The sequence below is a fragment of the Equus caballus genome, chromosome 3, assembly GCF_041296265.1.
Source record: "Equus caballus isolate H_3958 breed thoroughbred chromosome 3, TB-T2T, whole genome shotgun sequence".
NCBI classification, from domain to species: domain Eukaryota; kingdom Metazoa; phylum Chordata; class Mammalia; order Perissodactyla; family Equidae; genus Equus; species Equus caballus.
In genome coordinates, this window is record NC_091686.1 from 19,556,101 (window position 1) to 19,584,089 (window position 27,989).

General features: G+C 41.7%; 1 long non-coding RNA gene across 1 annotated transcript; it reads right to left on the reverse strand.

Moving 5' to 3' along the window:
- Positions 1-694: 694 nt before the first annotated feature.
- Positions 695-27,989, reverse strand: LOC138923581 (uncharacterized). The gene is made up of 3 exons (XR_011437368.1): positions 27,906-27,989; positions 16,836-16,940; positions 695-1,386 (listed from the first exon to the last, which is right to left on the reverse strand). It is a non-coding gene; the product is annotated as an uncharacterized lncRNA (long non-coding RNA).

A 27,989-nucleotide genomic window follows, 5' to 3' on the forward strand; every position in this document is an offset into this window, starting at 1 on the left:
AGAGGCTGGGCATACAGGCCATTTGGGCATCCTAAGTGTGATTACTAATTGACCTAGGAATTCTTCTAGGGATTATCCTAAAGAAATGGTTATGAATTTGCTCAAAATCTGTCTCTGAGAGTATTTATTTATTTTTTATTTATTTATTTATTTTTTTTAAAGATTTTATTTTTTCCTTTTTCTCCCTAAAGCCCCCCGGTACATAGTTGTATCTTCTTCGTTGTGGGTCCTTCTAGTTGTGGCATGTGGGACGCTGCCTCAGCGTGGCTTGATGAGCAGTGCCATGTCCGCGCCCAGGATTCGAACCAACGAAACACTGGGCCGCCTGCAGAGGAGCGCGCGAACCTAACCACTCGGCCACGGGGCCAGCCCCTCTGAGAGTATTTATTAACATAAAAAACTGGAACGTTGTAGGAAAATATTTACTGACATGGGAATATGTTCACAACTGTCCATTAAGTGAAAGGCAGATTACAAAGCAGGATGATTTCATTAAAATATAAATATAAATAGCCTGGAAAGATATGTGTCAAACTGCTCAGTGCCTGGCAGGCACTCAATAAAAATGTATTAAATAATGAGTAAATGTTAATAAGAGTTAGCACTGGGCGGTGAAATCGACTCATTTTATATTTTCTTCTGATCCCTTATTTATGTTTTCTAACTTTCTATGGTGGACACATATACCTTTGTAATAAGAAAAAACATTTATTGGAAAAAGAAGTACAGTTGCTGGGTCATAATATGTCAGAGCTGGAAGGGACTTTGGAGACAAAGGAACACGTGGCTGGTTAATGGCAGCCACCCAGATTCCCGACTACACACAAACATCTTCCGGAGCCAAGGAGAAAAGATCGCTGGATTGTCTCCTGTTCTGGATTATCCATGGCCAGGACAAACTCTCTCAGTGTGGCAATTCAGGAGTGGATTTAGGGAGGGAAAAACAGAGGGTATTAACGTTCCTTGACAAGGTACAAAACATCACGAAAAATCTCACTAGCAGACTACAGGCATTGTAGTCTTTGCTCTCGCTGGGCTGCCTCCGCGAGTTGTGGCCTCCAATGTGACTCCAGTGGAGAGGCCCTGTGTGACTCCCTGTCCAGCCAGAATGTGGGAGAGCAGCCTCTGTCCCTTGCGGGAGGAAGTCTCCTGGGTGTCCCCTCATTTTGGCTCTTCTTCAAAGCCTGTCCTTTTTCAAAATTCTTGACTGAATCACTAAGTTTACACCTCAGATGTCCTTTCTTTTTATCCCGCCTTTGCTGCTGGAGTTCATGCTCAACTTTGGAACTTTATTACGTGAACTGCACCTTATTATTTGAAATGATTATCGCCACCTCACAGCTCTTGGTTCCACAACTCAGTTCATTTTTTCACACTTCTTTTGCCCTAGTGGATACAGAAACATATAAAACGGTGATTATCCAAGAGAATGAGAACACATACCCACGAAAAGACTCGTACAAAAATGTGCACAGCTGCTTTATTCATAATAGCCAAAACAAGTACCAACCCAAATGCCCATCAAGAGGAGAACCGATAAACAAATTGTGGCACGTGCATTCAATGGAATCCTGCTCAGCAATAGAAAGGGATGAAATACTGATATGCACGGCACTTTGAGTGAACCTCAAATACATTATACTCAATGAAAGAAGCCAGAAAAAAAAAAGAGTGCAAACTGTATAATTCCATTTATATGAAGTTTTAGAATAGGCAAAACTAACCTAAGGTGAAAAAAATTGGAACAGAGGTTGACTCTGGAGAGATGGCTGGAGGGTCGTGGATGAGAAAGGGCAGGGCAGTGGGAGAAGGACTTACTCTACATCACGAAGGGGATGTGTGTTACACAGCTGTACCCGCTTATTAAAATTATGTAGCCTAAGATTTGCACATTTTAATACGTGTGACTTTTACCTGAAAAAAAAAGGGGAAGAGGTTGTAAGAAACTGTTAATGAAATAGAGTTGGAGTGGGCAGTGTGTAGAGGTCTAGACAAAACAAGAATGGCAGAGGGTTGGTCATTGCTGGCACTGGGAATTGGGTACATAATTCTCTTTGTATGTGTTTGAAATTTTCCACAATGAAAAGCTCTTAAAAAAATATGAAACATTATCTGCCTATATTGTAGCTAGGGTCCCAGCAGGTAATTTGAGGAAAGTTTAATAAAAGGATCATTTATAACGGTGTATTTAGTGTAGAGAAACCACAAAGGCTGCACATAATGACTTCCTTCCAAAGAGTACAGTATGGAAAAGGTGGGGAGGGGTTAGAAAGAGTAACTCTACAGACAGGAAAGCGGACGCAACCTCAGCCAGGTGGCCAAGGTCAACATCAACAGTCATAAGTCATGTTGATAGCATGTATCCTTGCTATGATGTGATGAAAATGGCACTTTAACTCTGTGATCTTTCTCCCCCAAACCTATAACATCAGTCTAATCATGAGAAAAACATCAAATTCCAATAGAGGGCATCTTATAATGTACCAGACCAGTACTCCTCAAAACTGTCAAGGTCGTGCATCAAAGGACACAACCAACAGAGTGAAAAGACAACCTACAGAATGGGAGAGAATATTTGTAAGTCATTTATCTGATAAGAGGTTAATATCTGGAATATATAAAGAATTCCTTTAACTCAACAACAAAAAAACAAACAATCTGATTAAAACATGGACAAAGGACTTGAATAGACATTTCTCCAAAGAAGATATGTAAATGGCCAATAAGCACATGGAAAGATGCTCAACATCACTAATCATCAGAGAAATGCAAATCCAAACCACAATAAGATACCACCTCATACCCACTGGAATGGCTATTATCAAAAAATCCAAAAATTTACAAGTGTTGGCAAGGATGTGGAAAACTGGAACTCTTTCACACTGTTGGTGGGAATGTAAAATGGTACAGCTACTATGGAAAACACAATGGCAGTTCCCCAGTTACTGTATGATCCAGCAATTCCACTTCTGGGTATATCTCCAAAAGAACTGAAAGCAGGGACTCTCGGAGATATTTGTACACCCATGTTCACAACAGCCAAAAGGTGGAAGCAACCCAAGTGTCTCTTGAGGGATGAATGAATAAACAAAAAGTGGAAAATACATACAATAACATATTTAACCTTGAAAAGGAAGGAAATTCTGACACATGCTACAACATGGGTGAACCTTGAGGACATTATGTTAAGTGAAATAAGTCAGTCACAAAAAGACAAATGCTGTATGATTCCACATATCTGAGGTATCTAAAGTTGTCAAATTCACAGAAACAGAAAGCGGCTGGAGAGGGAAAAAGGGGAGTTGTTTAATGAGCGTAGAGTTTCAGTTTTGCAAGATGAAAACATTCTGGAGAGCTGTTGCACAACAATGTGAATGTACTTAACACTACTGACTATACACTTAAAAATGGTTAAGATGGTAAGTTTTATGTATATTTTACCATAATTGAAAATATTAACCCCCCAAATGGTTGAGATGGTAAATTCTATGTTGTGCATATTTTACCACAATTCATAAAACTGTCAGGATCATCAAAAACAAGGGAAGTCTGAGAAACCGTCACAGCCAAGAGGAGCCTAAGGAGATATGATGACTAAATGTAACGTAGTATCCTGGATGGGAGATCCTGGAACACAAAAAGGACATTAGCTAAACTAAGGAAATCTGAATAAACCGTGGATGTCAGTTAATAATGACATATCAACATTCATGCATTAATTGTAACAATAGGGGAAACTGATAATGGGGTATATAAAACTCTGTATTTCTGTGTGTGTGCCTTTCGACCATCTTCACCCATTTTGCCCACCCCTACCTCCACCTCTGGCAGCCACCAATCTGTTCTCTGAATCTACGAGTTCGGTTTTGTTTGTTTCTTTTCTTATATTCCACATGTGAATGAGGTCATATATTATTTGTCTTTTGGTATTTCATGAAGAAATAGAAGATCTAAACAGACCAATTATTAGTAAGGAGACTGAATCAGTGATCAAAACCCTCCAACAAACAAAAGTCCAGGACCAGAGAGCTTCACTGGTGAATTCTACCAAACGTTTAAAGAAGAATTGATACCAGTCCTTCTAAAATTCTTCCAAAAAATAGAAGAGGAGGGAACACTTCCAAACACATTTTACGAGGCCAGCATTACTCTGATACCAAAACCAGACAGGGACACCACAAGAAAAGAAAATTACAGGCCAATATCCCTGATGAACATAGATGCAAAAATCCTCAACAAAATATTAGCAAACCAAATTCAACAATACATTAAAAGAATCATAGATCATGATCAGGTGGGAAGATCCCAGGCAGGCAAGGATGGTTCAACGTAGGCAAATCAAGCAATGTGATACACCACATTCATGAAACGAAGGATAAAAGTCATATTATCATTTCAATAGATGCAGAAAAAGCATTTGGCAAAATTTGTCATCCGTTTATGATAAACACTCTGAACACAGTGGGTATAGAGGGAATGTAGCTCAACATAATAAAGGCCATATGTGACAAGCCCACAGCTAACATCATACTTAATGGTGAAAAGCTAAAAGCTTTTCCTCTAAGATCAGGAACAAGACAAGGAAGCCCACTCTCACTGCTTTTATTCAACAGGGTATTGGAAGTCCTAGATAGAGCAATTAGGAAACTCTTTGTATTATCTGCATAATTTTTCTGTAAATCTAAAACCATTCTACAAACTAAGGTCTATTAAAAAAATAATAATATAGGCTCTGACCTCTAGGAATGTAGTGGCTGAGGGCATGAACTTTGAGTTGGTCTCTTGGGTTCAAATGGCTCCACCGTGTCCTGGCAGAGGGCCGATGAGGGAGTGCAGTAACCTCTTGGCAGGACAATTTCTTCCTCTTCCAAAAATTGGGGGTAATACTAGGACCTACCTCATGGGGGCGCTGTGAAGACTAAATTAGATGGTCTGTACAGAGTGCTCAGCACCACCGCTGGCTCATTGTTTAGATGCTGCTATTCCTATAAGAGTTATAGAAATCAAAGCGGATAGATAACACAGTGGTTGAGAGCGTGCATCTTGGAACCAGGTAGTCTGGATTCAAATCCTGGTTCCTCCAGTGTTGATTTATAAAATTGTGGGCCAGTCACTCGAACTGAGCCTCAGTGTCCTTAGCTATTAAAATAGGATGAATAAAGCCCACCCACAAGGCTGGCTGGGCAGACAGAATGAGCTCATGCATGCAAAGCCCCAGCACAGTGCGTGCACAGGGTAGACTTCTTCTGTGGCAGCTCCAGGAGGAAAGCAGATGTGCAGTAAGAATCCCGGGGAGGGGCCAAGAAAAGGGGCCTGCTCTGGCTTCTGGGCTGAGGCTGCCGATGGGCCTGCTTCACAGTCCTCCAAGGTCCCATGTGACCTCCTCCCCCACCCTGTGAGGTCTTCCCAGGTCCCCAGCGTTGGAACAAAGCCTCCGTCTGCTGTTCTGCCACTGTTCTCTGTCTGAACTCTGATTAGGCTCTTATCTCGGCAGCTTTGCCCTGCTTGGCTGCCTGTCACATTCAATTCCATTCCAGGGCTTTCATCCTGCCCTGCCCCCATGTCCCTGAGTGAGGTTCTGGGACCTGAGGCCTGGTCTGTATCGCCCTTGGTTCCCACAATCCTGAGCACCCTGTCTGCAGCCCAGCAACTTCTCGGATCATGGCAGCTGAAGAGAATAAAATTATTCAGAAGCTAACTCCTGGGCTGGATGTAGTTGATTTCAAGGCACTGAGAAACACTGGCATGATGGCCCCTTCAAAACTGCCTTCTCTCTCTGGATTCCCTCTAGCCCCGAATACTACCATTAGAACTCCATTGCTTTGGCCTCAGCCAAATTGGGATCTTATACCCGAAAAAATGCAGCATTCTCTATCAGTCAGAGCCTCGCAGGAAATAGAAGGCACACTCAGAAGGGTTTAACTGAAAAATAAGATAAAATAAGGAAATTAGTGACAGGACTATTTACAGTGACGTGGGCAGGATTAAAGGAACCAGCAGGGATGGTGAAGCACCCTGGGACTTGTGAGCCAGCCCGCTGTTAGCACCCTGGGGTGGAAGGGCCCAAGGAAGCCCAGTGAGAACTGAGCTGTGGAAGAGCCACCGAGAGGGAGATGGAGGCTGAAGAGATGCAGCCACTGCCCAGAGGCTGCCGCCAGGATGAAGTATCTCCATCTTCCTCTCCTCTTGGCCTCAGATCTCCTGGCAGCGTCCCCCACTGGCCAGACCCAAACTGAAGCCAGAGGGTAAGGGGGCCTGGGTGATGTGGTTCCGAGGGCTCAGCCTCCCAGGAACAGAGAGGGATAGAAGATGGATCTGGGGTGGGGGCAGGGGCGCAAACCGAGAACAATAAGCCTTCAGAGGTGACATATTGTAGTCTTAGCAATCATGTACGATTCAGTGCAAATAAAGCATCAGATCCTTCAAGAAGGAGGAGAGGGGAAGGAGACTAGGGACCAGGGTCCTGAGAGCTAGAAAGAAAAGAGTCACTGACCGGTGCCTCCCTCCTCCTCTCTCCTCAAGACAAACCCTGCCTGTTTCCAGTGGTGCCTCTGGAATTTCCATGTGGATGGCCATCTGGGTGGATGGGAAACCACCATGGTGTAGCAAGCAGTGGGACTTTACCTAGGTTTGAGTAGCTGGGATGGTGCTGATGAGGTTATGGGGGCATTCAGTCTCTCCCCCATCTCTCCTATACAACGCTTTGTCATCACGGGACTTCTTGGAGCCTCAAAGATGCTGAAGCGCACCATGATCCTGAGCTCTGGGAGATGTAACCTGTGATCTGGGAGACGTCCTTGACCACAGGAAACCCCTCACCAAGCCCCCAGGGACCAGTGGGAACTCTAGGGGTTTGGTAGATTGTCATCAAATCTGGGTTTGGGAAGAAGAGGGAAAATGAGATCAGTGGCAAAGGCTGCTTTAGGGGCATAGGAGGAGCACAGGGCCAGAGGAAGGGAGTCCTTCTGTGGAATGAGGCTCTCTTGGGCCGGGAAGGGCTGAATTGTCAAGGGCCTTGCTACTCAAAGTAGGATCCAGGGACCAGGAGTATCAGCATCACCAGCAAGCTTGTTGGAAACGAGGAGTCTCGGGCCACAGCCCATACCTACTGGATCAGGATTTGCATTTTCTCAAGATCCCTAGGTGATTCTCATGCATCAGATAGTTTGAGAAGCAGTGTTCTTGTCCACCTTGCTCAGGTGAGCCTGCCTGCTCATTTCCCCTCGGTACACCTGTGCTTTTTTCCCCCGGGGCCTTTTGCATTCAGAAAGTCATGCAAAAAACGCTGAGTGACTAGTCCATGCCTAGCACTACAGGTAGAGAAATTAATAGCAGACAGAGAAGCAAATAGGAAACTTCCCCAGTGTGGGAAATGCTAAAATAAGGATGCTGTGTGGGGGGTGCCTATGGGCGGACTGAAGAAGGTCCCCCAACCTGTGGTGGGAGGAGTGGTTGGGGAACACACCTTGGAGCTGTGCACCTGCAATTTGCCCAAATTTCTTTTGCCGATCCCACCCTGCTCCTGACGTCAGCACCGCTTACTCGGCCTAAAATCCTCCGTCTCTGATTATCTCACTATTTGTGTGCTCAGGTTGCATTTTATTATCTGAATTGTGCTCCTCTCGCTTCCTCCCATTCTAACACTTAGTAGGCCTTGAATTCTAAATATGAGAGGATGAATGAATGAATGATATGGCACAGAGTATAAGTACACTAGGTAACAGTGAGACCCACTCCATTTTCCTATCCTCTGTCAACCAGCTTTGCAGACCCCCTTGTCCATCTCTTCCTGTCTGTATATGATTTTTGAAATATGACTGTTTATTTCCTCAATTATGGGTTCTTTAGAAGCAGCACGTAGAGCAAGCTGGGAGGCCTTGCATAAAGAAGTATGTTAAAAGCACAGATTCAAGTCGGACACCGAGGTTCAAATCCTGGCTCCTTTGTTGACTAGGTCAGTGACTTTGGGCATGTTACTTTACCTCTCTGTGCCTCAGTTTCCTCATCGGCCAAGTGGGGATAAGAGGACCATGTTCACAGGGTGACTGGGGGTTTACATGAGTTGTTATCTATAAGGTGCCTAGGACAGTGCTGGCGCTTGGTAAGCGCTGTGAAAATGGTTGCTATCCTTGAGAACTTGCTATGTGCTGGGCCAATGATTCCTTTGCCTGGACTCAGGTAACCAGGAAAGCCAAGAACAGCCTCTGCGAATGGTGAACAGCAGGAGGCTGATCTTTCCCACATCAGAGAGTCCAAGCTAGAGGAGAAAGGTCTTTGTCCCCAGCAGGTGGCCACTGGGCTGTGGGCTTGCCTGGGACCATCACAGTCCAGTAACCACTTTCACGGGAACTAGAAAGACCTTCTTCTCCTTTTGTTCCCATTGAGGGCTTTGTGATTGCTTCTCTTGTCAGGGATCTCCCTGACCTCCTCTTTGAAGCCCCTGGGGCTGGTGGCCTTTCCACTTCCTCTCACTGCTGACTGGAAGTCAGTGGATTGACTCCGGCAGGCAGATGGTGATACCCAGGCTTGGCTGGCATTGAAGCTATTTTGTGGAGCTCATATTTAGTGAGTTCGGAAGGCTGAAGGGCCAAAGTGTTTAACTTAGGCATCCTCTGGGCCTCGGTTAGATCTAGTGGAATAGGAATCAGAATGTGCATCTTTCTATCTGAGACAAAGTAGCGTCACGGGAAGGGAGCTTCTTACTCAAGGCCAATTCAAAGAAATTTGGCTAATTCTGTAGCTCTGAGATGTTCTTGGAAACTTGGGAGATTTTGCAGCATGGCTTTCTCGCCAGGTTGCCTCTGATCTGGAGGGAATAGAAGAGGTTTCTGCCTCCTGGCCCTGGGCCCAACTCAGCAGAAGGATGCACTCACTCTTGGGGAGCAAGGGGGCAAACAGTGCCACTGGCCAGCCTGGGACCTCATGGAGGAGCCACTGAGATGGCCGCCAGACCAGAGGTCAGGGGTGGAGCAAGTTAAGACTGCCACTTTCAGGGGCTAACTGTGGGATCACTAGGATAGTGCAAAGTTTCGGTAATGTTGGGGTTCCTAACAACCACCAGGAGATGTTGTCGTCTCAGCCAGTTGTCACCTCCAGCCCTTAGACGTAGTGCTGGATTGGTCATGTGAGTAGTTGGCACCCACCTACCCTCGACTCCTATTTACCATCCCATATTCTGTGAAGGAGCAATGACACCACAGTCTATCCTGTCCTTCATGGGAGACTCTCAGGAGTTTCTTTTCTTCCTAAAAATTTTTATTTTGAAATAATTTCAAATTTACAAAAAGCTGCAGACACAGTATAAAGAATTCCCATATACCCTTCACCCAGATCCACTGTTCACATTTTGCTGCGTTTGTTCTCTTTATTCTCATATATATGTGTTTATATAAATAATATATAATATATAAATATTTATATATAAATTTATAAAATATATATTTTATAATATGTTAAATATATTTCTATAATTTCGATAATATACAAATATATTAAATAAATTATATTTTATGTATTTATATAAATATTATACATAATATATAAAATATATTTATAATATATATAACATATATAAACACACATATGTGTGTGTGCATATGTATATACAGAATTTTTTTCTGAATCATTTGAAAGTAAGTTGTAGACACATTTACCCCTTAATACTTCAGTGTGTATTTCCTAAGAACAAATATGTTTTGTTATGTAACCACAAAATAATCATAAAATTCAGAAAAGTTAACATTCATCCACTATTATTACCTAATCTACAGTTCATATTCCAATTTTGCAGATTTCCAATGATATATTTTATAGCTATTTTTCCCTCGGCCAGGATCTAATCCAGGCTAAGCATTACATTTTGCCGTCAGGTGTCTTTAGCTGTCTTTAATCTAGAATTGTTCCTCAGTCTTTCTTTGTTGTTCACGTCCTCGGGACTTTTCTAGATGAAAATAAATCTGAAAGCATTCTCGTGGCTGTGACTTCTCTAAATGCTAACTCAAAAAAAAAAAATCCTTTTCAGTTCCTTGCCTTTGAAGCCTCAAGACAGGTGGGTTTGACAACAGTCTATTTTGGTCATGCCTGGGCATATTGGCTTATCCATCTACATCAGTCTCAAATGATTCTCGGATTTGCTCTTGGGTACACAGTAGATACTTAATAAGTACTTGCTGATTTGCCAGGAGAGAAAGTGGATTTGACGACTGGATTAAATAACTCAAATGACATTCCAGGAAAGTTTTGCTGATGTAGATAGAGAGACAAAGCGTTGGCTCTTCCAGAGGTGAATACCAAGGGCATCAATCCAAGGGCAGCGGGCAGGCTTGGAGTTCTTGATCTTATTTCTATTACATAGTGCACTAAGGCTCTCCTCAGATTCCCCGGCAGGACAGTCAGGAAGCTCCACTGCAAGTTGTTAAATCCACCAAGTGAGGGAGCAAATCATGGTGCTCTGAGATCCTACAAACTCTGACACATATTATTTGGCCTCCTGCCTGGGGTCTGTAAATTTGGATCATCTCAACAGGAACAACAGAGAATAGAGCTTTGAAGTCAACCCATCCATGGTAGGCAGCCTCCAAGATGGTCTCCAACCTTGCCTCCCCTCCCGCATAAATCAGGACTGGCCTATGTGAACAATAGGATATGGTGAAAGAGACAGTGTCTGACTCCTGAGGCTAAGTCCAAAAGATAATGCAGCTTCCACCTTGGTCTCTTGCCTAGCTTGTTTTAGAGAAAGCCAGCTACTTTGAGGACGCTCAGGCATCTGTGTGGGGAAGCCCATATGGAGAGGAACTGAGGCCCCCAGCCAACAGCCTGCACTAACTTGCCAGCTGTGAGTGATCCATCTTAGAAATGGATCCTCCAATCAACGTGATACACCACATCAACAAACTGAGGAATAAAAACCACGTGATCATCTCAATAGATGCAGAGAAAGCATTTGACAAAATCCAACAGCCATTTATGATAAAAACTCTGAACAAAACGGGCATAGAAGGAAACTACCTCAACATAATAAAGGCCATATATGACAAACCCATAGCCAACATCATACTCAATGGGCAAAAACTGAGCGCCATCCCCCTGAAAACAGGAACGAGACAAGGATGCCCTCTGTCACCACTCTTATTTAACATAGTACTGGAGGTCCTGGCCAGAGCAATCAGGCAAGGAAAAGGAATAAAAGGAATCCAAATAGGGAGGGAAGAAGTGAAACTCTCGCTGTTTGCAGACGACTTGATCTTATATATAGAAAACCCCAAAGAATCCATTGGAAAACTCTTAGAAGTAATCAGCAACTACAGCAAAGTTGCAGGGTACAAAATCAATTTGCATAAATCAGTAGCATTTCTATATTCTAACAATGAGCTAACAGAAAAAGAACTCAAGAACACAATACCATTCACAATCTCAACAAAAAGAATAAAATACCTCGGGGTAAATTTAACTAAGGAAGTGAAGGACCTATATAATGAAAATTACAAGGCCTTTCTGAGAGAACTGGATGACGACATAAGGAGATGGAAAGACATTCCATGTACATGGATTGGAAGAATAAACATAGTTAAAATGTCCGTTCTACCTAAAGCAATCTACAGATTCAACGCCATCCCAATCAGAATCCCAATGACATTCTTTACAGAATTAGAACAAAGAATCCTAAAATTCATATGGGGCAACAAAAGACCCCGAATTGCTAAAGCAATCCTGAGAAAAAAGAACAAAACGGGAGGCATCACAATCCCTGACTTCAAAACATACTACAAAGCTACAGTAATCAAAACAGCATGGTACTGGTACAAAAACAGGTGCACAGATCAATGGAACAGAATTGAAAGCCCAGAAAGAAAACCACACATCTATGGACAGCTAATCTTCCACAAAGGAGCTGAGGGCATACAATGGAGAAAAGAAAGTCTTTTCAACAAATGGTGCTGGGAAAACTGGAAAGCCACATGTAAAAGAATGAAAATTGACCATTCTTTTTCACCATTCACCAAAATAAACTCAAAATGGATCAAAGACCTAAAGGTGAGACCTGAAACCATAAGACTTCTAGAAGAAAACGCAGGCAGTACACTCTTTGACATCAGTATTAAAAGGATCTTTTCGGACACCATGCCTTCTCAGAGAAGGGAAAGAATAGAAAGAATAAACAAATGGGACTTCATCAGATTAAAGAGCTTCTTCAAGGCAAATGAAAACAGGATTGAAACGAAAAAACAACCCACTAACTGGGAAAAAATATTTGCAAGTCATATATCTGACAAAGGCTTAATCTCCATAGTATATAAAGAACTCTCACAACTCAACAACAAAAAATCAAACAACCCAATCAAAGAATGGGCTGGAGACATGAATAGACATTTCTCCAAAGAAGATATACGGATGGCCAATAGGCACATGAAAAGATGCTCATCATCACTGATCATCAGGGAAACGCAAATCAAAACTACACTATCACCTTACACCCATTAGAATGACAAAAATATCTAAAACTAATAGTAACAAATGTTGCAGAGGTTGTGGAGAAAAAGGAACGCTCATACACTGCTGGTGGGAATGCAAACTGGTGCAGCCGCTATGGAAAACAGTATGGAGATTCCTCAAAAAATTAAAAGTAGAACTACCATACGATCCAGCCATTCCACTACTGGGTGTATATCCAAAGAGCTTGAAGTCAGCAATCCCAAAAGTCCTATGTACCCCAATGTTCATTGCAGCATTATTTACAATAGCCAAGACATGGAAGCAACCTAAGTGCCCATCAACTGATGATTGGATAAAGAAGATATATACAATGGAATACTACTCAGTGCAAAACAGAACAAAATCATTCCATTTGCAATAACATGGATGGACCTTGAGGGAATTATGTTAAATGAAATAAGCCAGCTAGAGAAGGATAATCTGTGTATGACTCCACTCATATGAGGAATTTAAAAATGTGGACTGAGAGAACAGATTAGTGGATACCAGGGGAAAGGTGGGGTGGGGGTGGGCACAAAGGGTGAAGTGGTGCACCTACAATACAAATGACAAACATTAATGTACAACTGAAATTTCACAAGATTGTAACCTATCGTTAACTCAATAAAAAAAAAAAAAAAGAAATGGATCCTCCAGGGGTCGGCCCAGTGGCATAGCAGTTAAATTCGCATACTCCACTTTGGCAGCCCAAGGTTCACAGTTTGGATCCTGGGTACAGACCTACACATTGCTCATCAAGCCATGCTGTGATGGTGTCCTGTATACCAAATAGAGGAAGATTGGCACAGATGTTAGCTCAATGACAATCTTCCTCAGGGAAAAAGAGGAAGATTGGCAACAGATGTTAGCTCAGGACCAATCTTCCTCACCAAAAAAAAGAAATGGATCCCCCAGCTCCAGCCATGCCTTCAGATGACTGCCATGTTGACCAGCATCTCACTGAAACCTCATGAAAGACCTGGAGGAGGAACTTCGTATTCAAGGTGCTCCCAAATTCCTGACCCACAAAATGTGAGAGATAAGAAATTATTATTGTTGGGGCTGGCCCCGTGGCCGAGTGGTTAAGTTCATGCACTCCGCTTTCGTGGCCCAGGGTTTCGCCAGTTTGGATCCTGGGAGCGGACATGGCACCACTCATCAACCTATGTTGAGGCAGTGTCCCACATGCCACAACTGGAAGGACTCACAACTACAAATACACAACTATGTATCGGCGGGCTTTGGGGAGAAAAAGGAAAAATAAAATCTTGAAAAAAAATGAAATGATTATTGTTATTTTAAGCCATGAAGCTTTGGGGTAATTTTCTATGCAGGAGTAGATAATTGATACATCACTCCATTGAAAAGTACAAAGAAGCATATGACCTAGCTATTCTGCTCCTAGATATATACCCAAGAGAATTGAAAACATATGTCCAAACAAAAGCTTGTACACCACGTTTATTACAGCATTATTCACAAGAGCCAAAAAGTGGAAACAACCCAAATGTCGACCAACTGATGAATGAATAAATGAAATGTGGTATATCCATACAATGGAATATTATTCAGCCATGAAAAGTAATGAAGTACTGGTTCATGCTACAACAGGAAAGACCCTTGAAAACATTAGGCTAGGTATAAGAAGCCAGACACAAAAGACCACATATTGTATGATTCCATTTATATGAAATGTCCAGAAGAGGGAAGTCTATAGAGACAGAAAGTGGTTGCCTAGGGCTGTGGGGCATGGGAGAATGAGAGGTGGCTGCTAACAGATACAGGGGTTCTTTTTAGAGCAGTGATGAAAATGTTCTAAAACTGATTGTGGTGAAGGTTGCACCACACCGTGAATATACTAAGAGCCATTGAGCTGTATGCTTTAAATGGGTAAATTGCATGGTATGTGAATTATATCTCAATAAAGCTGTTATAAAAAATTATAAAGAGACAAACCATCCTGGCGACCTCATGGGGGTTTAGCTCCTGTTCTTTTTGATGAAGATATTAGTGTGTCTTTCGCCAGTGCCTGGAGAAGGTCCTAAGAGACTTACCTGGCTACAAGGAGGGAAAAAATTGCTGGAATTGAAAGAAGGAGCAATGGGAATGATCTGTTAAAATAATTAAAGAATAATTCTAGGGGCCAGCCCTGTGGCTGAATTGTTAGGTTCACGTGCTCCATTTCAGCGGCCCAGGGTTTCGCTGGGTCGGATCCTGGGTGCAGACATGGCACTGCTCATCAGGCCATGCTGAGGCAGCGTCCCACATGCCACAACTAGAAGGACCCACAACTAAAATATACAACTATGTACGGGGAGTTTTGGGGAGAAAAAGCAGGAAAAAAAAGAAGATTGGCAACAGTTGTTAGCTCAGGTGCCAATCTTTAAAAAAAAAAAAAGGAATAATTCTAACCTGCCAAATGCTGTACAATCAGAATCACAAATCATAATCCCAGCAAGATTAGATTTGGGAAAGGAAATTAATAATAGAGCCTGGATTCCTAATTAAGTCCTGGTGAGAATGTCATGTTTCCACCCTTTGAGAATGCCAGTCAGCCATTGTCAAGAGCAGTCTTCCTCCTCCACCTGCTGGAGCTTTAGCCCAGATGTGAAGCCCAGATTTTTTGTCAATCCAGATCACTGATGTTTTAGCCCAGAGCGTCTACTCTGAGCTCTCTGAAGTTACAGGATAGAAGTGGTCACTGCCTCCCTTTTGGCATATGCCTGTGAATATGTTGGGCTACAAAAAGTTTGTAATCATTATTTTTTCAAACAAAATCTGGCTCTACTTATTCACATCTCCTTTTTCAAAATGTTCTTTAGAAATAGTTTTTTATTTTTCAAAATTAGCATTTATAGAGGCCAGCCTGGTGGTGTAGTGGTTGTATTTGCGCACTCTGTGTCGGCAGCTGGGGTTCACAGGTTCAGATCCTGGGCGTGGACCTACACACTGCTCATCAAGCCATGCTGTGGTGGCATCCCACATACAAAAAATAGAGGAAGGTTGGCATGGATGTTAGCTCAGGGCCAATCTTCCTCACCAAAAAAAAAGAAAGAAAGAAAAGAACTTATCATTTATAATTTTAGAGATCAAGGATAATCAAGATGACTTGTAATTATTTAGCATAAATAAAAGGAGGGTGCAATTAAGGTGGGTTTTTAAAAAAAATGATATAGTATTTAAGGTAAATCTGTCGATCATTTTACAGATGAGGAAAGTGAGACATTTAGTGACTTGCTCAAATTGATACGGGTAATACATACCATAATTGAGATTCTCAATCTAGAGTCCTAGTGTTACTGTTACTCAGTGTTGTTCTACCTACGTGCAATGGGATTGAATACAAGGGATTAAATATCTTATGAATGGCACCCATGCTGACCATACTCTACCACAAAGTATCAGACCTGAGATTTAATTACTCCACCCCATTGAAGCCTTGAATGCATAACAAATACACTCATGTGTGTTATAACCAATGTAACAAGATATATTCAAATTCTTGTATTTCTCAGCCTCAATGTTTATGTTCAAATGAAGAAATTTAAGATCATCTTAATTGATGAACTTGTACTCTGGGATCCAGAAGTCTGTTAGAATCCCTATTTATAAAACTGTTGAATAAACGGTGCCAAGAACTTACCCAAATCCCTCATTTGGCTGTTATTAGTGTCACCAGTAGGCTTTTTATTTTTATGTATGAAAAAATGCCTTGTTGTCATAAAAGTATGCTGAGGGATTTCTTTTGCTGGGATGGAAGTGAGGCAAGGAAGATTTTAAAGAGGTTATTAGTGATGTTCAGGGCTGGCACAGGGTCAGGCAAGTGCAAAATTTAAGGGAGTGCCCAAAACCGCAGAAATCAAGATAAATGTGATTTTAATGGAATATTAAAAAAAATCAAAATTAATGCAAAAAAATCCCTGATGAACAAAACAGCAACATTTTAAGTAAAAGCAGGACCCAGCAGGGCTGGGATCAGGAGGTGGCAAGTGATGTGAGTTATGCCAGTGCAGAGTCAGATTCTGTCTGATTTAAAATTTTGATATTCATCATAGATTTTTTTGCGCTAATTTTATTTTTTAGAAAAACGTTGTAGTAAAATATTATTTATCTTGATTGCTGGATTTTTGGGCACCATTTTAAATGTTGCACTTGAGATGAGTGCCTCTCGTGCCTCACCCTAGCCCAGGCCCTGCAGATTGGCAGGAATCTTTCCAAGGAAAGAAAAGGTCCCAGACCACCCGCCCCAGACGTGCCTGGCTCTAGTGAGCTGAGCAACACGTGCGTCAGGAACAGGTCTTTCCCAGGTATCACAGATGGTGAGAGGAAGCTTTTTTCAACTCTTTCTGTTACGACATGTTTACCTGATCATGGGACACATCCTGCAGCCTCTGCCCGGTGAGCAACTTTCCAGCAACTAACCCCACAGACCAATGGGAGAGGGGTCTTTCTGCCAAATCTTCACATTCCTAGGCAAAAAGCAAGATTTCTGAAAGTCCTAATGAAGACCCAAAGGATTGAAAGTACACATCATGCATTTAATAATATGTTTCAAATTGAATTCAATGTCTCTTCTGTGTAACCTGAATGTCCCCAGATGCTCCATGTTTCTGAGGTCACTTTTCCTCTGACCTCCAAGTGAGAGGTTTGAGCATCTCTGCATGAACCTTGGGATACTCCAGAGTGGGGAGAAGGACAGTTTCCCTGTCTCTGTCCTGCCCTGCTCTCAACTTCTGCTGCCGCGATTCTCTGTCACTGCTGGACTTCTCGCCCCCACGGCTGTGGTCCTCTCTGGGCAACGCTTTTTGCCCTACACAGACACTTCTCTCCCTGTGCTCCCCAAGGCACCAACAAGGCTTTTTTGTGAAACAGGCTTTTCCTGAAGTTTTGTGGGAAACAGGGAAGGGCACTACCGCATAGTCCATGACAGGAAACTATTTAAAATTCAATAAAGACATTTTTGGATAAACGAAACCTAAAAGAATTCATCGCCAGCAGATCTGCACTGTAAAAAATGCTAAAGGAACATTTTTCAGGTGAAAGGAAATGGTACCAGACAGAAACTTGGATCTTCAGGAACGATGAAGAGCACTAGAAACAGTAAATGTAAGAATAAATATAAGAAAGCATTTTTGAAAATACTTCATTTCTTTAAAATACTTATGAATATTGAAAGCAAAAATTTTAATACTGTATTGTGAGGTTTACAACTTATTAGATGTAACACATAAAACATATTTTACCTGAAGTGGCACAATATTAATTCTAAATAGATTGTGAAATGTTAAGGATATATATTATAATTTCTACAGTGACCACTTTAAAAAATTGCAAAGAAGTATAACAAAAGGGCTGATAGATAAATGAAGGAAGATTTCTAAGAAAATATTCAATTAACCCAAAAGAAGGCAGGAGAGGGAGAAAAGAGGAACAAAAAAACAGGGGACAAAGAGAAAACAAACAGTAAAATGGTAAAATGACCTACATTCAACCATATCAATAATTACATTAAGAGTTAGTAGTCTAAAACACTTCAATTAAAAGACAGAAGTTGTCAGGATGGATAAAAAAATCATGACGCAACCACACTCTATCTACAAGAGACACACAAAAGCAGTTGATAGGAAATGAATGGAAAAAGATGTATCATGCAAGCAGCAAGCATAAGAAAGTTGACGTGGCTAAATTAATATGAAATAAAGTAGACTTTGAGATAGAGACTGTTATCAGAGATAAAGAGGGAAATCTCTTAATAATAAATATCACCAGGAAAGTGTAAAAATCATACATAACAGAGTTTCAAAATACTTGAAGAAAAATTGACATAATTCAAGGGGGAAATACAGAAATCCACTACCATAGTTGGACATTTTAACACCCTTCTCTCAGCAATTATAAAGCAACTAGGCAAGAAATCAGTAAAGACTTAGAAGATTTGAACAATACCATCAGCCATCTTGATCTAATTGATATCTACAGAGCAATCTACCCAACAGAATACACATTATCTTCAAGTTCAAGTGCCCCTGATATATTCACCAAGGTAGATAAGATGCTGAGCCATAAAACAAGTCCCAATAAATTTAAAAGGGCTAAAATCATACAGAGAATTTTATCTGACCACAGTGGAATTAAATTACAAGTCAGTAACAATAATATACGTAGAAAAACCCAAATACTTGGAAGTTAAACAGTACAGATCTAAATAATTAGTCCAAGAAATCTCAGAGAATATTATAAAATATTTGGAACTGAATGAGTATAAAAATAAAACACACCAAACTTTGTGAGATGAAACAAAACAGTTCTTAGAGAGATATTTATAGCTTTAAAACCTAATAGTAGAAAAAGAGGCTTAGGTTTCACTTTCAGAAGCCAGAAAAAGGAGAGCAAAGTAAACCTAAAGTAAATGATAGGGAGGAAATAATAAAGAGAAGAACAGAAATTATAAAATTGAAAGCAGATAAAAATAAATAAGTTTAACAAAGCCAAAAGTTGGTTATTTGAAAAGATCAACAAAATTGATTAATCCCCAGCTAGACTGACCCCTTTTCCCGTCTCTCCCCCAGATAAAAAGAGCCAAGAGACAAATTACCAATATAAGGAATAAAAGAAGGGATATCACTACAGATGCTAAAGACGTTAAAAGGCTAATAAGAGAATGTCATAACTTTATACTAATAAACTGGACAATGTGGATGAAATGGACAAATTCCTTGAAAACTACATCTTATCAAATGGACATAAGATAAATGAGAAAATCTGAATGTCCCTTTAGCTAGTAAAGAAATTGAGTTCATTATCAAACACCTTCCTGCAAAGGAAACTCCAGGCTGAGATGGTTTACTGGTCAATTCTACCACATGTTTAAGAAAAACTATTACCAATGTTACAAAAATTCTTTCAGAAAATACACGTGAAAAGAATGCTTTCCACTTTGTTTTGTGAGGCCAGTATAACCCTGATGCCAAAACTTGAGAAGACATCAGAAAAGAAAGAAGAAAGAAAGAGAGAGGGAGACAGGGAGGGGGGAAGGGAGGGAAGGAGGGAGGAAGGAAGAAAGTTACAAATCAATGTCCTTTATAAACATAGATGCGAAAATCCATAACAAAGTATTAGCAAATAAAATCTGGCAATATAGAAAAAGGATGATACATCATAACCTGCGGATTTGTCTCAGGAATGCAAGGCTGGTCTAACACTTGAAAATCAATGTAATTTACCATATGAACAGAAAAGGGAGAAAAAAACACATAGGATCATCTTAAGTAGAAAAAATTTGACAAAATTTCAGTGTCTATTCATGACAAAAACTCTCAGCGTATTAGGAAGAGAAAAGAACTTCCACAGTCTGAAAAAGGGCATCTATGAAAAATCTAGAGCTAACATCATATTCAATGTTGAAAAATTGAATGCTTTCCCCTTAAAACTGGGAACAAGGCAAGTAGGTCTACTCCCCGCCTTTGTATTCAACGTTGTATTGGAGATCCTAGTCAGTACAATAAGACAAGAAACATAAAAACTCTAAAGGAAGAAGTAAAACTTCTATTTGCAGATGACATGATTTCTACATAGAAATACTAAGGAATCTACAACAGAGGTAACACTAGATCAAATTAGCAATTTCATAGGACACAGGGTTAGCATTTTTAAAATGAGTTGTGTTTTTATATACTAGCAGCAAACAATTGGAAAATGAAATCTAAAAAACCAATTCTATTTACAATAGTATCAAAAAATACAAAATGCTTAGAATAAGTTTAACAAAAGACAAGTTCTGTACACTGAAAACTGTAAATTAACGCTGAGAGGAATTCAAGAAGACCTAATAAATGGAGAGATATACCTTGTCATGGATTGGACGACTCAATATTGTTAAGATGTCAGTTCTACTCATATTGATATATAGATTCAACAAAGTCTCCTTCACAATCCTAGCAGACTTCTTAAAGTGACAAGCTGATTCTAAAATTTACGTGAAGGAGATAGGGTTTTCAAAGCAATCCTGAAAGAAAAGAAGAGGAAGAGGAGGAGGAGGAGGAAAAGAAGGAGGAGAAAGAAAGAAGAAAGTTAGAAGAACTCATATTTACTACTGACTTCAAGACTTACTGTAAAGCTACAGTAATCAAGACAGTGTGATTCTTTGTTGTTTTTTTTTTAATTTGAGGAAGATTAGCCCTGAGCTAACTGCTGCCAATCCTCCTCTTTTTGCTGAGGAAGACTGGCCCTGAGCTAACATCTGTGCCCATCTTCCTCTACTTTATATGTGGGACGCCTGCCACAGCATGGCCTGTCAAGTGGTGCCATGTTCGTACCTGGGATCCAAACCAGCGAACCCCAGGACGCCAAAGCGGAACATGTGCATTTAACCACTGCGCCACTGGGCTGGCCCCAAGACAGTGTGATTCTATCATAAGGATCAACACATAGGTTAATGGAAGAGAATAAAGAGTTCAGAAATTCACTTATACAGTCATTTAATTTTTGACAAAGTTACAACGCAACGCAATGGGGAAAGGAAAGTCAACAAATGATGCTGGAACAACTGGATATCCATACAAAAAAAAAAGAACCTCAATCTTTATCTTTTACTATATACAAAAATTGAGATGGATCCTAGACCTAAATGTAGACATTAAAACTGTAAAGCTTCTATAGGAAAACCTAGGAGAATATCTTCATGATTTGGTGATAAGCAACGCTATTTTTAGACATTCAGGAAAATGAGTACACAGGCTATAGGCTGGGAGACATTATTTGTAAAGAAAGCCCTTAACTGACAAAGGACTGGTATTTGGGACTTAGAAAGAACGCCTATAACTCAAGAGCAAAAAACCCCAAACAACCCAATAAAAAATGGCAAAAAGTTGAACAGATACTTCACAAAGGAAGATAGATGAATGGCCAGTAAGCATTTGAAAACGTGCTCAGTATCATTAGTTATCAGAGAAAAGCAAATTAAAACCACAATGAGTTTCCACTATATACCCACCAGAATAGCTTAAATTAAAAAGAGTGACAACACCAAATGTTGGCAAGGGTATGGAACAATATTAAGTTCCCTGCCTTGTTGGTGGGAGTGTAAAATCATACAACCACTTTGAAATGAAAGTCTGTCAGTTTCACATGAAACTAAACATGCCCCTGTGACCCAGTAATTTTGGTTTTAGATATTTACCCAAGAGAAATGAAAGCATGTCCACAAAAAGGCTAGTAGAAGAATAGTAGTAGCATTTTTTATTATAAAGCCCCAAACTGGAAACATCCCAGATGTCAGTCAACAGGAGGACAGATAAACAAATTGTGGTATATTCATGCAATGAAAAGAAACAAACTACTTATTCATGCAACACCATGAATGAATTTCAAAAACATTATGCTGAGTGAAAGAGGCCTTAGATAAAAGAGTACATACTGTATGATTGCATTCATATGAAGTCCTAAAGCAGGCAAAACTGATCTATGGGGGCCAGCCGGTGGCGCAGCGGTTAAGTGCACATGTTCCACTTCGGCGGCCTGGGGTTCCTTGGTTGGGATCCCGGGTACGGACATGGCACCGCTTGGCAAGCCATGCTGTGGCAGGCGTCCCACATAGAAAGCAGAGGAAGATGGGCACAGATGTTAGCTCAGGGCCAGTCTTCCTCAGCAAAAAGAGAAGGATTGGCAGCAGATGTTAGCTCAGGGCTAATCTTTCTTAAAAAAAAAAAAAACCCAAAAAATTAATCTATGGTAAAAAAAAAAGAGAGAGAACAGAATGGTTGTGGGGGGAAATTGACTGGGAAGGGACATGAGGGAGCTTTCTGGATGATAATAACGTTTTATTTTTTGATAGGTTTGGGTTACATAGTATATGCATTTCTCAAACTCATTGAATGACACTGTTAATGTGCATACATTTCACTTTATGTAAATTTTCCCTCAAAGAAAAATCCGTAAATAAATAGTAAACTTTTTTCAATGATAAGTATTCCGAAATATTTTGGGGTGAAATGTAATGCTAGGGAACGTGCAACTTACTTTGACATGCATGCAAAGGGGGAAAAAAGATGGATTTACGGATGGGTAGAGGGATGGTAAGAGATAAAACAAATATAATAAAAGGTCAATTTAGAATATAAGTGGTTTACATATAGATGTTCAATATACAATTATTTCAACTTTTCTTTATGTTTGAAATTTTCCAAAATAAACTGTTGGGGAAAAAAGTGAACACTACAAGTATCCAGATATGCTTGTAGCAGCACTGTTTGTGATAGCCCCCAAATGGCAACAACTTACACGTCCATCACCAGTAGAAGGGATAGGGGCCAGCGGCGTGGCTGAGTGGTTAAGTTCTCGCACTCAGCTTCGGCGGCCCAGGGTTTCACCGGTTTGGTTCGTATCCTGGGTGTGGACCTAGTGCCGCTCATCAAGCCGTGCTGAGGCGGCGTCCCACATAGCAGAACTAGAAGGACCTACAACTAGCATATACAACTACATATTGGGGGTCTTTGGGGAGAAGAAGGAAAAAAAAAAAAACCAGTAGAAGGGATAAATCAATTGTATTATAATCATATAATGGAATAGTCTATAGCAATGAGGATGAAAAATCTATGACTACGCAGCAATGTGGATGAACCTCACAAACACAATGTTGAATGAAAGAAGTCAGATACTAAAAGGCACGACCCATTTACATAATGTACAAAAAACAGGCAGAACTAGTCCCTGCTGTTCAAAGTCAGGATAGTGATTGATTGCCCCTGGGTGGAGTCATGTTTGGAAGAGAACCTGACAGGAGTCCTGGGGTACTTGACTTGAGTGCTGCTTATACGGGTATGTGAAAATTCATCAAGGGGTACACATTTCTCTCTTTATCTGTTATTACTTCAATAAAAAGTTCAAAAAATATTAATGTTAGACCTCAGTGTTCTTAAAACTGGTTTCTCAGCCCAGCTCCACCCCTAGGAATTCTTTGCCAGCCATCTTTCCCTCATCTCTCTTCTCACAGTTCCCAGGCTCTGACACACCTATCTCCCTTACCTGCCAGGGAAAAACTCAGTGCAGAGGAATTTCCTTCTCAACCGATACCCTGGTCCAGGTTTCAGCACTGATCCAACTGGAAAGGCTCATTAATGACTTTACCTAAACCAAGGAGCCATGCAGCCTCAAGATAAATTCCTTTACTTCTTGACAACAACAACAAAAATTGCTGCATTTTTTTAAAAGCAAAATCTGTCTTCCTTTTACATAGGTGTCTGCATCTTTCCCTTCTACCACCATGAGTTTATCCCTTCCCTTCTTTTCTCTTTAAAGAGGTGGCAGTAGCTTACTCCTTTCACCAAATCTGGGAAGCAATGACTTGAATAAGAGATTGTCCTGGTGCTTCAGCTCAGGCCCAAGGCTCCCTTGGCTGGTAAGTCAACCCACAGACTCCAGCAAAGTAGGGGGTGAGGGGTGGGGATGCGGTAGGGGTGGACGACTAGAGGAAGAGGAGGAGTGGCATGGTGAGGGGAGGGGAGTAGGGTACAAAAGAACAATGGGGCCCAATCCCTGCTCTTCCCAACCTTGCTATTGGGTGAGAAATCTAGATGAATACACATCTAAAGGAAACAAGAGAACTATTTAATTAAGCTTTTCTTCTTTTTATCTGATGGGTCACTTTTCAGTCCTCTTGTTACCTGCCCAGTCAGAAACATTTGACCCAGTTGATGTTTCCCTCTTCCTTGAGACTCTCTTCTGGGTTTCTTCTTACCTCACTGTCTGTTTCTTCTTGGTCTTCTCCTGCTGGTTCCCCCTCATCTCTTTGACCTCTAAATGTTGGAGTACTCCAGGAAATGGTCCTTTCACCTTATCCCTTTAGCTGCTTTCACTCTCTTCATGATTTCACTCAATTTTGTGGCTCAGAAAATACCGTCCACACCCTAATGACTTCCACATTTGTGTTCCAGCCAGATCTCTCCCTTGAACTCCAGAACTGTCTGTTTAACCACCTACTCACCGTCACCTAGATCTCTAGTAGACATCTTAGATTTATCATGTCCAATACGGAGCTCCGGATAGCCCTCCGCCAAACCTCTTCCTCCCACAGTTATCTCAGTAAATGGCAACTCCATTCTTCCAAATGCTCAGGCCCAAAACCTGGGTGTCATTCCTGACTCCTCTGTTTCTCTCATCTCCCACCTCCAATCTGTCAGGAAATCCTTTTGACTTAACTTCAACAAGTTATGCATTGCTTATGACAGGGGTACTTCCTGAGAAATGCATCGTTAGCTAATTTTGTCATTGTGGGAACACCACAGAGTATACTTAAAGAAACCTAGATGGTATAGCCAACTGTACACCTAGGCTACATGGTACTAATCTTTAGGGACCACTTTTGTATATGTGGCCCGTTGTTGACTGAAACGTTGTTATGCCACATATGACTGTGCACTGAGAATCTCAGCATTCTCACTTCCTTCACTCCCTCTCTCCAAGCCACCACCGTTTCTCACTTGGATGACCAATAGCCTCCCAATCTTGTCCCCCTTCAGCCTGCTCTCAACACAACAACGAGAGTGATGCTATTATAATGCTAGTCTGCTCAAAAATCCCCAGTGCTTCCCATTTCACTCAGAACAAACAGCAACGTCCTTACAATGGCCGGCAAGGCACCACACAGTCTGGCCTCCTCTCCTGACCTCTCTCACCTCACTTCCAGCTGCTCTTGCCCTCACTTTCTATTCCAGCCATACTGGCCTCCTTGCCATTCCTTGAAAACACCAGGCATGCTCCTGCCTCTGTGCCTTTGCAGTTGCCCTCCCTTCTATATCAAATGCCCTTCCCCCTACATGGTGCATTCTCATGTCTATTAGATCTGAAGTCTAGTATCACCTTCTCCATGAGGCCTGCCCTGGCCCCTTGCCTAAAACTGTACATTTTCTCACATATTCTCAGTCTCTTTTCTCTGCCTTATTTCTCTCTTTAGCACTTATTGCCATGTAGTATACATAGATTTTCATGTATTTATATTCTTTAGTGTCTGTCTCCCTCCACGAGAATGTGAAGTCCATGAGGGCAGAGACTTTCATCTGTCTTGTTCACTGCTGAGTCTCCTAGAACAGGACCTGGCATATATGGCTGTGAATACTTGCTGTAGGAATGAATGATTATTTCAGAATGGCCTAAGAGGTGATAACAGATCAGAGGAAGTGTGTCAGCTAAGGGAAGGTGAGAGAGAGCTGCAGGTATCTGGGAGGAGAAGGAATGTTCTTCAGTCTTTGGAGAATGGGGAGTCCTTGGAAAAGTGAGAAGAAAGAGGACCACAACATAGTGATGAAGAGTACTGGCTTTGGAGTCAGCTGGCTTGAGTCCAAGTCCTGGCTTGGTCATTTACTAGCTGTGGTCAAGCCACCTAATTTCTCTGGGTCTCAGTTTCCATATCTGTAAAATAGAGATGACCATTGCACCTAACTCATAGGGTTTTTTTTTTTTAGAATCTAATGAAATAACATATAAATAATGTTTAGCAAGGGCAGAGTACTTAGGAAGACTTTGCTCAAAAAGTGCTAGTTATTGCAGCGCTTAGAATACCTACAAACTGAGACTTCACGTCAGAGGCATTGTGGAGCGTCTCAAACAGCAGACCAAGAGATGGAATTAGTTGGTCTTGACTCAGGAGTAACAGCCCAAATGGGTACAACAGCTTCTTTCTCAGAACTCTCAGTCCCTGGACTCAACCAGCTGGGTGGAACCGAATTCCTGTCCTGCATTAGTTAAGGTGGCCCTACTCAGAAGCAAAGAGGGAATCAGAATCAGGCACAAATGTGGCATCAGGCCTCCGCTGCGGACCCAGCAGCTCCCAGCCGCCTGTCGCTGATGCAATCAGAGCAAAGAGAAATGATTCACTTCGATCCTGCCATCGCCCTCAGGATTTTGGCCAAGTGCAGGTTTTGGGGTTGGTTGGTGGATTATTTTTTCCCTTCCTGAGTTGAAAGAGTAACTTTGTGTTTCAAAAAGGCACTTTCTTTATGCAGAGAAATCCTGTGGTGAGGGCTTGCTGGACCTGGTGTGGGATGAACCACCTTTGCTTATGTCTGGGGAGAGAATGAAATCTGGTGCCCCTATTTTTTTTCCCTCCCACCCAGTAAAGACGCAGAGCTGAAAGGTGTCTTTCAGAAGGGCTGGAGACAAGGGAGGTGACTGGTAGGTAAAAGGACAAAGGACACTGCACAGGAGGCTGCCGGAGAAGTGGCTTCTTGTTTGGTAGCGTGGGTTTGTGGTGAGGAGGTCTGTGAAGCCCTCCCCCAGAGCACCCGGGACTGAACAGACAAATAAAACCTCTATTTGTTCATCTCTACCCTGGATTTAGATGGTGCTTTATGGCCGGGGTTACTGGGATCAGCTGAAACCCAGGCTGATGTTTATTCCTGGGATTGCAAAGACAGACAAATACCTCTCTGTCCTTCCATTTTCCGGGCCAAGAGGGCAGGAGACACTTTTAATCAAGCAGGCAGGCAGTGAAGAATGATTTTTCAGGTGCCCAGTGTGTCCTCAATGCTGAGCCACATAAATATAAATAGAAAAGGCACAAAATTCAGGCTCCAGCCCTAAACAGCACCTAAAATCCAGTTAGCAAAAGGTAGCTTGGTGGGCAAAACAAATGCAAGAGAAACCCTTAACATACAGTGGTGTGAGGGTCTCAGAATTAGTCTTAGGAGAGGTAAGAGAGGAGAGAGATGACTGGGAGTCAGACGCTCTTGGGGAAGGGTTGGTGGAGAAAGTTCCTAAGACCATAAGCAACATGGCGACGGAAAACCTATTTGTTCTGTTGTCTGCTGTCGCCTGGCACTTAGCATAATGTCTGACACGGAGTGGGCATTCGGTAACTATTTGGGGAATGAATGAAGAAGGAGGGGGCTGATATTAGAAGGATAATTAGGTGAAGAAGACGGAGGAGGACATTCCAGCCTGAGGAAAGGCCCAGAGAATTGAGTCGGATGTCTTGGTGAGACTGGTTTAACCACAGCGAAGGGTGTGTAGTGAGGAGTAGTGGGAAATGAGGTTAGAGATGGGGCCAGATGACAGAGGGCTGGAAAGCCAGGCAGAGAAATTTAGAGATGAATGTTCCTTTATTCCTTCATTGAGCTTTGATGGAATGCTGACCATGTGCTAGGCGCAGAGGCAAGGGAAGGTGGTGGAAAAATAAAGATGAATAAAAAGATATCACCATCTGTTGGGAACAGGATGAATATCTGCACTTTGTTGTAGTTACTATGAGAAAGATGGTATAGACAAAATATTTTGATGTTCTATTCTCAGTTTGTTTGGTTGCAAGAAACTGAGGCCATGTCAAACTTGCTCAAATTAATTGAGAATCTATTGAAAGGGGTCCCAGATGTTCAAGGCAAGGAAGTGGAGTTCAAGAGGGACACGAGGGGGCTCGACCTGCTAAATCAGGCTGGTTCTCCTACCTTCCTCTCCCCAGCCAGTGCCTCGTAGATGGTCTCTCACCTCTGCCCCTTTCTCTATGTACACTTCACTCTCCTGCTTCATCC